Source organism: Nannospalax galili, unplaced genomic scaffold (genome assembly GCF_000622305.1).
Source record: "Nannospalax galili isolate Female #2095 unplaced genomic scaffold, S.galili_v1.0 scaffold293, whole genome shotgun sequence".
NCBI classification, from domain to species: domain Eukaryota; kingdom Metazoa; phylum Chordata; class Mammalia; order Rodentia; family Spalacidae; genus Nannospalax; species Nannospalax galili.
Window position 1 is genome coordinate 11,927,918 of NW_008337147.1, and position 15,081 is coordinate 11,942,998.

Here is a 15,081-nt window from a genome sequence, read left to right on the forward strand (position 1 = left end):
TGCCTGACTGCCTCTGAGGACATCCACTGTCCTTCAGCCAAAGTATTTGACACACCAAATAGCCATAGTATGGGCTATTGTTTTGCAGTCTCAACTTTAACTTAAATTTTGCTAGCAGTCATGATCAGATAAAAATTGGTCTGTAAGTATAAAAAATGAAAGTAAATACGTTAAAAGAAAAAGATAAGATATAAATAGCTCTAAGATCATTTAAACAAAAATCATCTCAGAGAAAATAGTGTGTAGTCAGAACCTAATACTGTTGCCTGATGGATTATAAAGTACTGTTTATTTTCTTTCCAAATAATTGTCACGTGAGCACAATATTCTTTACATTTTCTTGTCTTGACTACTTTTTTAGACAGGATACTTTCTCACCTCTAGCTTTTTTTTGAGTAGTACTTCAGAAAACATATGAATTATTTCTCTGACTTTCAAGATACAGAAATTGAAAAAGTTTATTTTTTAAAAACTTAAGAATATATTCCTATGGAACTCATTTCTTTGAAATATGATCATAATGGTAGGTGAAGACTGTATATATACATAAGTTTCTGTGAGCGAGTAGGAGTTTAACTTAGCAGATACCTTGCTCAAGTTAAACTTCCATTCTAGGTCCACAAAGGAGTAAAACTGAGTTTACCTAAAAAGCCAGTTAATAAACTCAGATATTATAAATTTTTATTTAATGAATTTATATTCAGAGTAAATCTTGACATTTATTCCCATTGCAAAACTAGTAAATAACTAAAATTTATTCATTGCCCATTGGCATCCCCCCCCAGGGTTATTTAATTTTCTGTTTTGTGGTAAAATACTATGACCACACAAACTTAAATAAGAAAGAGCCAATTTGTGTCTACTGTTCCAGAGAGATACGTGTTCTTCATGGCATGGGAGGGCCTGGCAGCAAAGAGCAAGAACAGGAAAGTGAGAGATCATAGTTCAACTGCACACACATGACAGAGAGCAGCAGGCAGGACAAAAGCTTGCTCTCAGAAAACCTTTGTCACCTAAATATTCCATTATCTCTGTAACCAGTGCCACCAATTGAGAACCAAGTGTTCAAATTTATGAAGTTATGCAGAAAATTTCCCACTCAAACTACAACAATCCCTAACAAAGTTTTTAAACGTTTTGGGTTCTATATTATGAAAATTATTATTTTTGAAAAAGATCCTGACAATTTTTTAAGATTTATTTTTGTTTTATGTGTATGAGTATTTGTCTGTATGTATGTGTTAATGAAAGTTCCCAGAAAAATTCTGCATCTTGGACTGGAACTTCCTGTAAGTTTGACCAACTGATTAACATTTTAATGACTGTGGAGAGTTTGGAATGCTGCATATGCAGAGCCTATTTACAATTTATCCTGGGCCATTTTTAGTCTTTAAATAGCTACTTCTTTCACACCTTTGTGTCTTAACATCTTGTGACTAACATAAAAAAATGTAGGAGTTTGTTAACTTAAAAAATCCCTGGCTTCCACCAACCAATAGACTAAGAATGTCATCAGGTGGCATCTGAGGCCGAAAACTGAGATTTCTCTTATGCTCTATCCGTCTACTTAATATTTCCATCAGTTTATCTGAAAAATATCTTCATTAATGAGTTTTCTTTATTATGCTAGTGTAAAACCTTCATGAAACTGCTTCCAGGATGAAGCATGGACTTTGGGGTAACCTGAACCTGCTTTCCCAGGGCATAGACACTTACATTGGGCCCCAGAATAAATTCTCTTACCCCCTTTAAGAAGAGAGTTGTGTTTTTGTATCTATGTATGCATGTGTAGCATATATATGCCTGGTGCCCATGCAGCCAGAAGAGGGCATCAGATTCCCCGAAACTGGAGTATCAGCAGGTTGTAAGCCTCCAGGTGGGTGCTAGGGACTGAAGTCAGATCCTCTGAAAGAGCAGCAGTGTAGCCCAAAAATTACTATTCCTCTGAAAAAAGTGTAAGTCAGCCAGGGGCCCAAACGGACCACCCTGCGAAGAAGGGCAGAACCTGCTGCGGAGAGTTAGCATGGTGGACAGTTAGTATGGCTGCAGCCTGCAAGGCAAATGTCAGAGGCATCCTCCAGGTGTGGAAGTGTGATGGGGCATTTACAGACCTGGGGTGAGACTGCAAGCCCATGGGGTGTGAGGAAAGCTAAGGGAGACTGTGGGTGGGGTGTGAAAGCTCTCACAATGCCACTGTGCAGAGTGGCACTTCCCGTTTTCTTTATAAGTCACCCCCTCCCTCCCTACCATAAAGGACCATGCAAAACCCAAACTAAAAATGTCTTAGGTTAGTCTGTGAGCCTTGGAACCTGGGAGGGCATGGAGCCTCCCAAGAAGGAAAAAGAGAGGAAAATTTAGTGCAAGAAGCAGAAAGCACTCTTCTTGTTGTCATTCCCCCAAACATAAGCTAATAGTTCACAGTGGACATGAATCATGAATAAGCTCATAATTTCTTTGTCAGATGTAATTAATTGTAATGAACAGCTGACATTTTTTATAAAGCTAAAAGGTAAAATGATTAAATTCTATTCCTCACCCTACTCCTCCCTCCTCCCCCATCCTCCTCCTCTTCCTCTTTTCCCTCCTCCTCCTCTTCCTCCTCTGCCCCTTTAGTGTTTTTGAAACAAGGTTTCACTATGCAGCCAGACTTAACCTGAGGCTGGCATCAAACTCATGATCATATTCCTGCCTCAAGCTATGAAATACTAGGATTGCAGATGTAGACTGAGATCATTCCAGGCAAAAATCTTTAAACCTCTGGCATGTCAAATCTGAACATATATTAATGGTCCTCCTATTGTAGTTCTCTACTACAATAGAGGAAACTGAGTCCAATAAAAATTATATTATTCTTTCTAGATTTCATTGTTATTATATAGAAATCCGGGCCTAGATCTAAGGAATTTTTTGTTCTTAGACCAATAGACATAGCAGTAAAGTCAAATATTTTCAAGAAGATTTTCGTACTGATCCTGTCGGTCACTAATACTACTGTGTAAAGTCACCAGGGTGTTGGTTCAAAGAGCTAACTTTATCTCTTTTCTTCACACCTGTATTGCTGACACCAGTGCTGTAGCTGAGAGGGTTGATCTTGTTCCTGCATTTTAAATTGGACACATTAATTTGTGAAATTTTTCATGGTTCAAGTAAAATTTTTGTTATCTGTCTTTTGTGTGTGAACTTGTGTTGGTGTATGCTTCATGAAATAAGCTTATTTTTAAAAAATATAATTAGGTGTCTTTAGTTTTAATCATTGAAGGTTCTGCTAAGTAATGAGTTGATGGAGAAATACTCAAATTTAAGCACAAATTAAATTGCTTAGATACCCAAGTTTTCTTTGGAATATGTCCTTGGGGCTTTCGAACATTACCCCATCTACTATCAACTCTGAGAACAAAGGTCTACTGCTGAGTAAGATGAAAGTACCAGGCTGAGAATGAGTAGATGCCACAGGACAGCAGAAATAGGAGACTCTTTACAAACAATAAGTCACATACTACACAACCTTCTAAAATTATTTGAAACATAAACTGCAACAAATACCAAATATAGATGTTCTGTTAGAACAGAATCTAGAGGTTAAAATTTCAAATGATTGCAAGTAAAAGCCAATTACTATATATTCTATGATAGTCACTGCCATGTTTTTTTGAATGAACCCCCCAAAGGCACATATATTAATGACTTGTTCCTAGAGTGATATTGTTAAGAGACTGAAGAACCTTTATGAGATGGCTCTTAAGGGGATTCTGTGAGGACTGGGGCTAGGCTCCTGAAAGAAACTGAAGGTCCTCACTTATTTCTATCACATCTCTGCTTCTAGATGTGACCGCTGGCTGGACAAGTTTTTCATCATTAAGAGCCAATGTCTTCCCCCACCAGAGCCCAAACAAGTGGATCCATGCATTCTTGGACTTTAAGCTGTATATGATATGAGGTAAACAATTCTTTTTTTATAAGGTGAATTTCCTCAGGCATTTTGCTATATTAATACCTAGCTAGTATTCTATGTAGCAGTAGCTCAGCAGTAGCTCTGGGCACAGACTAAGCAAGAAGAAATAAATATTGACAAACTTTTTGTACTTTAGATGACATTTAGAATAATCTGATTCCTTATTTTAAAATATTCCATATGCCTCAAAATAGCAATGTATATACTTTTAAAATTGTAAAATCCATTATTAAATGTCTGGTATAATTTTATGAATCAAATAGTTTTATAATAAGATTTATTATTTGAGGGGCTGGAGAGATGGCTCAGTAGTTAAGAGCACTGACTACTCTTGCAGAGGACCTGGGTTTGATTCCCAGCACCCACATGGAGGCTATGAACTGTCCTTAACTCCAGTTCCAGGGGAATCTGAAGCCCTCTTCTGACCTCCACAGCATTGCTTGACATGAGTGCACTCACATACATGTGGGCAATACACTCATACTCATAAAATAAAAATAATAAATAAAAAGGTCTGGCCAAGTTATCAATATGACTAGCCTTCCCTTCTATTTTCTCTGCATGTCTTTTTCACACCTGATACTATTTGAATGTTTTCTTATTAATGGAACTATGTTAGAGAATACACACACACACACACACACACACACACACACACACACACACTCACTATGTACTTCTGGTTAGCTGAACAGATAGTATGGTTAAAATATTTTCCGCTGAAACATTTTAGAAACTTCTTAGGTCATCACTTCTCTAGCAATAAGAGGAGCCTGAATAGGAAATATTTTTTTTTGAAAAATGTTAAAAATCACATATTTTGAAAAGAATGGAAAGTTAGCCATAAGTGTGTTGATCACAATAACATGTTACATTCTCCTTAATGTTCACTGTACACCCATTCTTTTCATGCTCACCTGGCTCCTTGCTTGTAGATCATTTCATTTTCAATCTCTGCCTTTAAGCTCCTTCTTGGTGATGATTTTGTGCTAATTTATTATATTATGGAAGTCTGCAAATATTCAGGGGAAAAAAGTGGGTTGTTTTCAGAGTTGGCTATGATAGCTACCAGGATAATGTGCCAATCAGGAGGAAGCCTGATTACCTGAGTTCAATACTTAGAACCCATATGGTAGAGAAGAGATCCAACTCCTGATGTTTGTCTTTTGACCTCCACATATGCGTTATCGCATAGAGTTGATAAAGTATTATAAAAGCAAATTCCTTTGGCAAAATAATGTTAATGTATTCTCTTTATATAACCTATGAATAAATTTTATTTAGTATTCTATATATGTCTATTTAAAAAGTAAGAAACTTTGTTGTGATTCAGAATTGTAATTTTATAACATAATTTTTACAGGCTAGATTATTTTCAAGAAAAAAATAGTTATCCAAATAATCATAATGAAAAATAACACTGAGTAAAGTATTCAGGCTGTGAAGCTGTCGTAATCAGTCCAATCTGAGGTCTAGGTTTGGCATACTTGCTAAACAAACCTCTGGGAAGATATTTAGAATATTCAAAGATAATCCATGATGGTGATACAATGATAACAGAGAGTATCTTGATCCTTATATTTATGAGCAAGTTGAATAGGACATATGCTAGGTCCCGTGCTATGGAAATTTTGCGTATTATTTTGAAAGCATAGGAAATATAGGCTTCATTTCTAAAATTGTATCTATATGCTGAATCTTAAAGCAACTATGGAGCTCCTCACTAAGAATGAAGAGTTTTAATTTTTTCTTTATATTTTAGAATAGTTTAGAATATAATTTATAATTTGACCCAAATTTCCAAGTTATTTTCCCCATAAGCATATAACATTGCACAGTACATCCTCCATGAAGAATACAATTCTTATTGTGATTCTCAAGAGTATTATTAAATTAACTTGATTTGATTTCAAACAACTAGGGTTAAGTCTCAGATCCATGCTTTGCAACCTGGCAGCATATGTGCTCTCTTTGATGCCCATTTCTTCACATGTAAAGTGAGGGTTGTTTTCATACTGAATTGTAAAGGAAGAATTATATTCCATAAAATGCTTGTTATGGTGTCTATTGTATCAAATCTTTGAAATTACATTGTGTATATTTGTCCCATCCATGTGAAATATACCCTTCTTTGTATATACCGTAGTTATTTGAGACCAAAATTCCATATTAGTATTCTGGGTAATATGCACAGCTCTCTATGAAGGTGCTAGGGAAACATGTATTCCAGACTTGTAACTCTGATAGTATAAGTATCTTTCATTAATTTGCTTTCTAGATGGCAGAAACCTTGACAGTATGAACATAGCATTCAATTTCAGAAGGCAAAACAGGAGCCAAATATACTTAAAACTCACTACTTGGTATGACTTTCTGCACTCTGCTTGATGAAATAACAGTATCTAATTTTTTTTTTAAAGGAAGGGTATGAGGACAGGTGTGGCAGAGACTTTATAGCTTACTTCTGTTTCATAACAGAGAATCAAATTCCTGAAGCTCTGCCCCAAATCTGTGTAAAACTCTCGGTACAGATAAATACCACTATTTTGAAACTATTCCTTTACTGGCCTATCTCAACTTGCTAATGGTTATAGTCAAGGGACCCTGCTTCTCTCATCACCTACTCTATCTATATCATGTTCATACTGTAGCCACTGTTTCTTTGTGAGGTTGATGGTCTCTTGTTGCCTTAAGTATCACCTGACTGTTCTGTCTCACCTTATATTTAGTCTATCATACTACATAATATGACTTTATAAGACCAGAGGCCTGTGGTCATTAATGCTACTTTTTAATTGTAACATGTTGTGTAGCTTTGTGGTGTACAGGGGGCTGCAAATATAGAAACAATTGAAGCTATATAGGACTTTCGGTGCATGCTCATTTTTAGCATTACTATGTGACAGAAAAGGTTGGATTTTTATGAAAGTGCAGTTTCAAATGCAAAATAAAATTGGAAGAGTATTGAATTCTCATGGAAATATTCATTTATTCATTGGTAAGAAAAATTAAAGATAAAAATCAATACTTTCTCTTTTGTTAAGGATTTCTCTAACTCAAAATGAATCAATAAATACATATTTTCTTTCTGTACTCCAGAAATTTGATGTATTTATATAATACAAGGCATGAAAATTACTTTTTTTCTTATAATGGTTCTAAAGCACATCATTAGTTTCCATTGTATGAATGAAATACAAAGAAATACTTGTATAAAAAATTAATAATGAAGCCTATTATTTTGTACACCATCTAAGAATAATTAACAAACCCCCCAAAACTCTTAAATTAAAATTTGTATTTACATATAGAAAAGCAGAGCAGTTCTGCAACCCTCACAAAACGATTTAGTTATTTTGCTAGAACTTGTTCACACCCATACATTTTATTATTCAGAGATATTAAATAAATGAGTTTCTATATTTATAATGCATGTTAAGATATATTTCATATGCTTCTCAAAAGAGTTTTTGACCTAAATTTATCTCTACTGGTGATGTCATAATTTACTAAACCATTTAAACAACAATTCCATATTTAGTTAACCTGTATATTTTGTGTAGTATTTATGCTATTTAATATTTTAATTACTAATGCTTGTCTGTTTACATAAAGGAGTAATTTCCTACAATATTCTCTCAGATTGGTAAGTACAAGAGCATGGTACATCAGTGCCTTTGCAGTAGCTTTAGATACTTTCTATTAGTATTTGAGATAAGTGTCACCCTGCTATCTAGTATTCATGATTAAAGTTAGGAATAACACTAAATTATATAAATAAGAAAAATCTTCTATTCATATTTTAATATTAAAACTATTATATTTATGGCTTATAGGAATAGCTTGGAATTGGATCTGGGAAGCATTTCGCCTTGTCCATGTGTAGTCACTGTTGATTTATTTCGCTACTTAACAAAATGTTTATGAAGAATGTATACTTTATAATCACAGGAATTCCTGTGTAGAGTCTAATTGAAAGTCTGCTACAAACATAGTATGAAGAACACTTAGAATCAATGATTTGAGGGAATCCAATGACTTGCTACATAATGAAATCAGTTATCAAAATCTTAAATGCAAATGCTAATGTTTTCTTCATGAAATAAAGCCATGTAATTCCTTATAATTCCACTGTGGTAAAATTCATGAAAAAATTAGTTATCTTTAAGATGTTCAGTGAAGGGGCTGGAGAGATGTCTCAGTGGTTAAGAACACTGACTGTTCTTGCAGAAGACCCGTGTTCGAATCCCAGCACCCACATGGCAGCTAACAACTGTTTGTAACTCCAGTTTCAGGGGATCCCACAGTCTCTTCTGTCCTCTGCGGGCATTGCACGACATGGGTGCAATTACTTACATGCAGGTAATACACACATACACATAAAATAAAAATAATATATAAAATATTTTTAAAAATAAGATGTTTAGTGAAAACCTGTATGTGTTTGCTTAACATCTTACCTGAGTCTGGGATTAAGATACAGAGTTACTGTGCATGAGGGATAAAGAATAAAGATGGCATTTTTAATATTCTTTCCATCAAAGCATGGTCATCACAATAGGTTAAATAGATAACCTTAAAAATCTCTATAGGAACTAGTTAAAATATGTGACTACATCTGTCTTTATTTTATTTAGTTAATTTCTTTAATAACTACTGTATTAATTTATAACCTTCCTTTGGAGCCATTAGGCCAGGCTTGAAACAAAATGATTGATTTTTATATCTACCATCAATAAGTTAGCCTGCAGAGATAAATCCCAAGGTAATTGCCAATTTATTTACATGTCTATACTTCGCTGTGTTACAAAGAGGATTTGAAGTGACTTATTGGAAAAGCCAAAAAAAATTTTCTAGCTAAATTGAAATATTCAAATTATCCCTGAAGAAATAAGAATAATTACTCTTAAGATCAGGACTAATTGTGAGATCATAAGAGTGTCTCTAAGTTGCACTCATTACTTTATTATCCTGTGCTCTTTTTTTCTGTTTAGTAGTAACTTTTATATGAATTGAATAAAAAATACAATCATTTTAGAATTATTGACGCCAAATTCAAAAAATATCAATGTAGATTTACATCTTGAAGAAAGAGAGGTTCATTCTGAATCAGTTTGTGCCCAGGCCAAGCAGTGGACTTGACTCTTCCAGACTTCTTAGGTCTTAGCACTTACAGCTTTTAGCCTCCACCTCACAGTTTTGATCTTTTCTCTATCCTCCTTTAAGTCTCGAAGCTGCTCTTTCTCTCATCCATGCCTGTGGAAAACTATTTTAAAGAACTTGAGCTGAGAAGGATCAGAAGCCTATATTCTAGGAACATTAGAGATAACAGAAAAGCTGCCAGATGATGGATGCTTGTCAATCTGTCTTAGAAGGTAGGAAACAGATGTTTTCAGTGTTTACTGAAAATTTTGATTAATTTAAAAAAGAAATTCTGTTGTTTTAATAAAAAACTTTATATTATGCATTTTTTAGTCACTCCCTTACCACTGTCTTAAGATAGAAAGTTAAAGCTATGATAAACAAAATTTGAGGAAAATTTTTTAATTTTTAAATTTTTTCCAATTTGAAACCTTGCCCATCTATTCTCTTGAAAAATTAAGCAACAACCATTAAATGAATAATATATATGTATCTTAACCAAAATAATTGCCTTACTAATGAAGGTAGTTGTCTAGTTCAAAAATATTTAAAAATACTCAATGACTTTTTATATATTGTGAACATATTATTTTAAACTACATTTTGAGTAAGACCAAATTTCTGTTCTGTATTAATTTGTATATTAAATATAATTTTATTTGAGATATCATGAGGATTATCCTTGACATTATTCTCAGAGTATTGCATAATATAATTTAAATATTCTTCAGATAAATATTATTTTTTGTTTTGGGCTGGAGAGATGGCTCAACAGTTAGGAGCACTGACTGCTCTTGCAGAGGACCCAGGTTCATTTGCCAGTACCCACATGGTGGCTAAGAACTGTCGTTAACTCCTGTTTCAGGGGAATCTGACACCTTCTTCTGACCTCTGCAGCATCGCACTGCTTGGTTGTACTCACATACATGCAGGCAATACACCAGTACACATGAAATAAAAGTAATAATTTTTTTTAAAAAGAATATATATATATAAAGAAAAAACAGTGCCAGGCAGAAGCATCCTTTTTGGTCAGGGTAACCTATGAGACTCCCAAATAACACAGGCTATTGCCACAGCCTTTGATTGCCTCCAAGAGCTTAAGGCTAAGATACTATTGCTGAAGACAGGCAACACACTTTGGAAAAGGACTTGAATCAGTTGAGCTGGAACTGACATGAAAGCGTCATCCCTGAAAACTAGTTCTCACGGTATCAGAGAATATTATACAAGCTGCTAAGAGAGATAATCAATCAATGGTGTTATGATTTTTTAATAGATCTCATACAATTATCAATTACATAGTCCCTCCTTCCGTACCCCAGTGTAATAATTAGTACCTCCCATACGGCTAACTAAATTTGGTCTCACTAGATTCAGTCAGAATTTATTTTCAGTGTGAGATTTCTAATCTAGAGTTTCCTCTGTGTAGACTTGGGCAGCATCTGACTTTTATTTCCATGAGTTTTAGCCTGTCCCTTCAGTGGATGACTACACTGCTTGAGTAAGTGAAAAGCTACCACATAATGAACTGTTTGGTCAAAGTTTGAGTTTTCTTAGAGATGCTGTCAGCAATTGATCAATCATCATTAGCAGTGTAATGACCACAATGGTTATAGTTCTAATTTTAATTGTATAAGGACTCAGGTGTTATCACGCTTCCTTCTTAGAGAAAGGATTTTTAATTTCCCTTATCTTCACAGGAAATTTGGTTCAAATAAAAATATACTACTAAAGAACTATAACAAATTTGATATTCTAAACATTTGGCATTATTGTGAGCATGTACAAGGCATGCACTTGTGAATAGAAAAGAGCCAGATGAGTAGGAGGAGAAAGCTTGGGGTCACTATGTTCAAATTACTTTGTATACATGTGCAAAATGCCAAAAAATAAATAAAAATTATTCCAATGGGGGAAAAAAAAAAACAGAGGATAACAAGCCCTAGCCTCTGAGATCAAATTATTATTTTCCTTTATATGGTTAAAAGTTTGGTTTTAAGAGCCTTTAAATATAGGAAATAAAGTTGCTTCGTAGTGCCATTCATGGAATAATTCAGAAAGTTTTAACACAAGTAAATGGGATTGTATTTAAAATATGGAAATTTAATTCTATTTGTGGCCTCTTTGCTAACAAAACTAGGCTAATCTAGTGATCAAAGGAATTTGTAAGTTCTGTAACAAGAACAACCAAAGCCACAGAGGAAGGACCACTGAAAGGATTTGAAAGTTGCTCAGCATCAACAACCTTGACTTTTATGGAAGAAATACCCTTTTGTATATGATAAAGAAGATAGTTTGCTGCCAAGTCTTCAAAGTCCTTGTTCTGTGATGTTTCCTGTGATGCAAGCAATCACCTGCTTATTACAGCTAGGGCACTGAGTGCAGAACGAAGAAGCAAGTGTAAGCTTAGGGAAGCAATGACCTTGTTTGGTTTTACAGGAACATGAGTAAGGAGTCATGTATAGGAAGTAGTGTGGGTCACTCTAGAAGCTGCATTCTGAAAAGCCCACCCCATCCTGACCCATCACTCATACAAGCTGCATCTCAGGAGTTCAGTGCTCCACTTGCAGAGCTCCACCAAAGAATCTCCTCTTCCGCACTGACGTTTGTTGCTTGTGTTCCCTGGGGAGAGGCCTCATGGGCCATGTAATTTGGTGAAATTCCTGAGTCTTCTTTATAAATCTCCCACTTTCCTCCAGGAAAGTTTGTTTCAATTCCAAGGAAACAGCTCTACAGCTCTGCAAACCAATTTCAAAAAGCCTTAGAATTTTACATGGACCTTTGAATAACATTGAGCAGGTTTGTATTTGGGAGATTTTGACAGATACTATAATATGACATATAGTTCTAACTCACAGAACTCACAGAACAATCATTTCCTTTTTTGGCCTTATTTGTAACAAAAGTGGCAGGGGAGATTCTTTTAGGGGTCAAACTCAGGCCTCATACAGCTCAGGTAATTTTATTTGAGATATCATGAGGATTATCCTTGACATTATTCTCAGAGAATTGCGTAATATAATTTAAATATTCTTCAGATAAATATTACTTTTTGTTTTGGGCTGGAGGGACGGCTCAGCAGTTAAGAGCACTGACAGCTCTTGCAGAGGACCCAGGTCCCAGACCCCTTTTAGGGGTCAAACTCAGGCCTCATACAATATTTATGCCAGGTCCACAGCAGTAATATCATGAGGGAATATGGGGTGTCACCATTCACAGCATCTTACCAATTTTTTCTAACAACCATTTTCTCTAAATGCTTCAATGCTAATGTTTTACCCGTTTTGTTTGATGCTGGGTTTTGTATTCAATCAATCAACTAACATTTAGAAATTTTTTGTTTTCTGCTGATTATGTTAGGAAGCCGACAACTTTAAACTGAGGTGTATGCTTTCAACCCAGCCTGACTGAACTTTGGGTAAGTTACTAAAATTTTTATGGAGTTCACCATTTCCAATAACCATCATTTTAGAGCGACATGTTTAGTAGAGAGAGCCACTAACAACATGATATGAATTGATAAGGAACCCAGATTCCTTTGCTACATTATTCCTTTCTGAAGATATAAATTCATAAGCGATCAATTTATCCTTAGGAATTTTATTATTAGATCTAGTTTATCTGGACTGCATTCTGGTTAAGTGTCATTCTCAAAGGATCTTTGCTGTGATTGGTGGTGTGTGGTTATGTGTTTGTGGAGTCCTGACTTGGAGTTTGAGAGCATGTTTAAGAGCAGGTTTGCAGCTCTGACAGTAGACTACATGGTTTCCCATGAATCTGAGAGCCTGAGTCTGAGACAGTAACATGCAGTTTCCCTCTCATAAAGCACCACCTCTCTAGCAGGAAGGTTAGCGAAGGAAAAACAATGATAGAATATTAACAAGATCACTTTGTGAAACATGGGAAACCATTTTACAAATTAATTCCCAAATAAACAATACGTACAAGAGTGAAGTTATGGTAGCAACTGATTAATTTTAACAAGATAGGAGTCTTATTAAATATGGAGGAACCTTTGGTAGCAGTATTGTTAAGACAACATCAGTGTGGAACTATCCATTGTATATGCCCTTGCTCAACTGCATACACAGTACACATCAGTTTTCATTTTCATTTTGATTCTTCTCAAAATTTAAAAATATAATTTCCACTTTCCCTTTCCTCTCAAATTATTCTCAGTAGTCTTTAAACTCATCTCTGATGCCAACATGAATGATTATTTTCACTGTAGTTTAAGTGGTCCCTCCAAGGGCTCAAGGGCTGGAAATTTGTGGCCGAGTGTGCAATGTGAAGACTGGTGACAGCTTCATGAATGGAGGCCGGAAGCCATGGGTTCTGTCTCTGTAAATGCTGCCCTCAGAAGAGAACCAGGTAGTTTAGGTAATAGTCACTTCTGAGAACCCTCTTTATAAAAAGTCCCCTCATCAGTCTCTGGCTCCTGTCCTGTCATTCAGTTCCTCACTCTAGATTTCTATTAGAGAGTATGAATGGATAGGATTGCCTGACCTTGGTATTTTTTCCTCTGAAATTATGAATTAAATATATCTCTTTTCATTACACAGTATGTCATTATAGTAATAAAAAGCTAATACTATCAGAAATAATTTTATGTTATTTATCCATTGATTGATTTCTCCATCTTTGATTTATCATTTGATTAGATTTGCCACTTTTGATCATTTTCTCCAAATTCCTTTTCTGAGAGTTTGTGATTCTATTTTCGACTGATCTTTTGTTTTCAGTTTATTATTTTGCCCTCTGGACAGAATATCTCTACTATTTCTTTTGGCATTCACAATTATCTGCAAAATTGAACTTTTCTTAACTTTTTAGAAATGCTTTATATCAATTGTGAGATAGACAATATTAATCTCATACTGTATACATTGTATATCTGATAGTTTATCTGCAAATGGAAGACATTACTAAATGGTAGGAAATATAAATAATCAATATAAACAAAATAATAATCAGCATATATAGGGTCTTCTATTCAATGAAACTCTCCATACTATGAAAGTGGAAATAAATCTTCACAGTAATATGTTGACTTTCATTTTAAAAAGTGGAAGCCAATAAATGACATGTTAAGTAATGACTAGGTATATTATGTAACATTAAACATGACTTAGTCATGGATATATTATTTCAGTTAGAAGTTCCAATAAAATGTGTAGAAGATGCATGTAAAGAAACTAAAATTGAAATTACAGTATTCACTTGGTGTCACGTAAAAGTAATTCAGTTTCCTTAAAGTTATCTACAATTTCTAGTATTTAAGAGACCATGCTTAAAGCAATCTTCATTTGCAAAGATAATGTTGGAAAAGGAACTAAATATCATCACCATCAGTTCTCACTCAGGCCTTTACCACTTGTGCACCAGATGAGCTGGAAGGATGTTCCTTTGATTAGAATATTATCTAGGGAATAAATACTACTTGGTTGGTAAAATATTTTTTCTATATAAAAATATTCACAAGTACTACTGCTGACTTATTATGAGCATATTTTTTCATAATGTCATAAACGTATTTTAAAAATCTATATATAGATACCTGTTTAAACTCTATATAAGTTTCAACACTGGAATATTTTCATTGACACAAAAACTGAGAAGTGCCAGAATAAAAGAAGAAAAGTAGAAGAAGAGAGAGAAGAACCCTCTGATTCTGAATAAAATCTTCTAACTTTCACAAGGCTGTTTTACTTGTACAAAGTGAACGAGCAAACTCAAATAAGTCTAAGACCTATTTATTGTTTTGCTTAATTATAAATTAACTTCTCAACCTCAAAAATGCAATCTCCTTTTTTCTCCATATCTTATTGTGGTTTCTATTTTCAATTGTGCATTTTCTAAGAATTTTTTAAATTTATGGACACATTAGCTATTGCAAATTGTCTAATATGTTACTATGATTACTACAAACCAGAAGGCTCCTCTCTCTCTCTCTCTCTCTCTCTCTCTCTCTCTCTCTCTCTCTC